Genomic DNA, 332 nt, shown 5'->3' on the forward strand with positions numbered 1-332 from the left:
ACCAGCTTCCTCGAGCAGAGCGGGGTTTTCTCGTCAGCCGAGGGCTGTGCTCAGACTCATGTTGTGGCACAACCTGTTTCTTTCCTCCCGGAAAACTCCCGGGCTGCAGCGTGTTGAAATTTGCCAGCCTGGCACAACGGTCTTCAGGGGATCTCTGCTGCCCGCACCCACCTGCCCCAGCAGAGAGGAAATGACTTTTGCTTTATCAAACCTTTTTTGATGAGTTTATCGCACCCAGAGGAAGAGCCACCGGCATAAAACAGACCTGAGCGGCGGGAGCTTGCAGTGACCCCCCCCCCAATCCCACGGGTGCCCCCAACTTCCCCGCTGTG

This window comes from Antrostomus carolinensis, unplaced genomic scaffold (genome assembly GCF_000700745.2).
Source record: "Antrostomus carolinensis isolate BGI_N321 unplaced genomic scaffold, ASM70074v2 scaffold40751, whole genome shotgun sequence".
Lineage (NCBI taxonomy): Eukaryota > Metazoa > Chordata > Aves > Caprimulgiformes > Caprimulgidae > Antrostomus > Antrostomus carolinensis.